Source organism: Monopterus albus, unplaced genomic scaffold (assembly GCF_001952655.1).
Source record: "Monopterus albus unplaced genomic scaffold, M_albus_1.0 scaffold4.1, whole genome shotgun sequence".
Classification (NCBI taxonomy): domain Eukaryota; kingdom Metazoa; phylum Chordata; class Actinopteri; order Synbranchiformes; family Synbranchidae; genus Monopterus; species Monopterus albus.
The window spans coordinates 1,782,436-1,785,021 of NW_018127884.1; positions in this window are offsets into that span (position 1 = coordinate 1,782,436).

Sequence of the window (2,586 nt, forward strand, 5' to 3'; positions counted from 1 at the left end):
GTTGGCGGGGAGTAAGGGGGGGGGGGGAATTCAAGGTGGGGCAGAGTGGAGGCCTCCTCAAAGTGGTGCCTCGTTGCATGTGACTGCTCAAAGAATATCACAATAAACAATTTAATTCCAATTAAAAAAATAAGTGCAGATATGATGAAAATGACATTGATCAAAAACACATTTACTAATACCAAACTGCCAAAATGTATTAATACCCACCGATTGACTCTGGGAACTTTATGTGTCTAAGGAAGGTCCCAGAGCCAGTCCCCATAAATAGCCTTTTGGCTGTTTTTGATGGCCATGGCTCCACGCTTGCTGCCAGGTACTTCTGCCCCTCTGTCCTGTGATGGCTCTGCCACTGGTGCAGGCACATGTGATGGGCCTAGCTGCTCATCATCATCCAGATCCTGCTCCTCATTCTCCACCTGCTGCTGCTCTCCTCTGCCAACTGTTTTTGGCCTCCGTTTTGCTGCCCTGAAAAAACACAAAAAAAGCTTAATCATGTAACTTTGTCAGTAGGGTCAGGCAATTTAATTCACTCACCTCACTAACCTTAGAGACCCTCTGGCCCTCTCTCCACAGATGGCTCTGCCACTGGTGCAGACACTCTTGAAGGGCCTGGCTGCTCATCATCATAGTTGGCGTCGTCCACCACCTGCTGGTACTTCTGCCCCCTTCTCCTGTGATGGCTCTGCCACTGGTGCACACTCTTGAAGGGCCTGGCTGCTCATCAGCGTCATTCTGCTCCTCCCCCTGCTGGTGCTGCTGCTGGTCCACATGTCCAAAATGTAGTAATACCCACCGATCGACTCTGGGAACTTGATGTGCCTGAGGAAGGTCCCTTTGCCAGTCCCCCATAAAGAACCTTTTGGCTGTTGCTGCTGTTTATGATGATGCTGCTGCACTTCCTGCCCCTCTCTCCTGTGATGGTGCAGACACTTTTGAAGGGCCTGGCTGCTCATCATCGTCATCCTGCTGGTCCACCACCTGCTGGTGCTCCTCTTGATCCTTGTGCTCATACTGTTGGTGCTGATGCTGCTGCTGCTCCTGAAGGGCCTGGCTGCTCAGAGTCATCCCGGTCCTCCTCCTGCTGGTGCTGTTGTTGCTGATGCTGCTCCCCCTGCTGGCTGCTGCTGCTGGTCCACCTGTTGGTCCAAATGTCCAAAATGTAGTAATACCCACCGATCGACTCTGGGAACTTGATGTGCCTGAGGAAGGTCCCTTTGCCAGTCCCCATAAATCCCATAAATAACCTTTTGGCTCTCTTTGATAGCCATGGCTCCACGCTGGCTGCCAGGTACTTCTGCCCCTCTCTCCGCTCCCCCTGCTCCTCTTGTTCATGCTGTTGGTGCTGCTGCAGACACCTTTGAAGGGCCTGGCTGATCATCATTATCGTTGGTGTTTTCCTCCACCTGCTGGTCCTAATGTAGTAATACCCACCGATCGACTCTGGAAATTTGATGTGCCTGAGGAAGGTCCCTTTGCCAGTCCCCATAAATAACCTTTTGGCTGTCTTTGATAGCCATTGTGCCACGCTGGCTGCCAGGTACTTCTGTCCCTCTCTCCTGTGATGGCTCTGCCAATGGTGCAGGCACATATGAAGGGCCTGGCTGCTCATCATCATCCAGATCCTGCTCCTGCTGGTCCACCTACTGCTCCTCGTGCTGCTGCTCCTTTGACAACTGTTTTGGCCTCAGGATTTTCTGCCAGCAGAAACAGCTGAATCCTGATTTCTTCAGCCAGAAGCTCCGTGTCGCTACACTGTGTGCATCGGAGTGCCACAGTATTTATGCCACAAGTAGATAGCTTTAGTGACAATGGCATCTGTGTTTTCCTGTGGTATAATCTGTTGTTTTGAACCACGTGGCCGTTCTTTAGGGGAATTCTCCATGGCCTTCTTTAGGTGTTTCGCCATGTAGCAGCCTGGTGCTGTTGTAATTACACCCCATGACTGACGCCTTATATTCACCCTGTTATTCACTGGCGTTTGATCAGGAATGACACTCTGTCCGTGGTGTTAGTGTTTATATTATTGTTTATAGTTTTTTGTGTTGTTTTTATATTTGTTTTGATATGTTAAGTGCTTTGGTCAGCTGTGCTGTGGTAAAGCGCTATATAAATAAAGTTGAGTTGAGTTGTTGCTCTGTTGTGTTGCGAACCATGTGGCTGTTCTTTGGGGATTTTCTTCATGGCCTTCTTTAGGTGTTTTTAGGTGCATTTTAACATTCAGCATGTAACAAAATTCCATATTTCCCTTGTCATGTTGTATTTAATAAAATGAATCCATGAAGTCATTTATCCCACTGTATCTTTCCTCATACATTTCATCACTGTAAGTGGGTTGTAAAAGGTTTAGGACAACAGTAAGGCAAACCTATATTCCTTGTCTTACCTAGTGACCTTTCATATGTTTTGGGGTGTTAGGTTATTTCTTAGTTAGATAGATATTCAGAGATTTGTTGTCTAGAAATGTTTAGTGGAGACAGGATGTCTAGCTCAGGCTGTTAACTGCTCAGTTTAATTTCATGTGCTTGCAGACTGCATTTGCAGGCAAAGAGTTGTTAGTATTAACTGTAATGCTAATCTTAATAT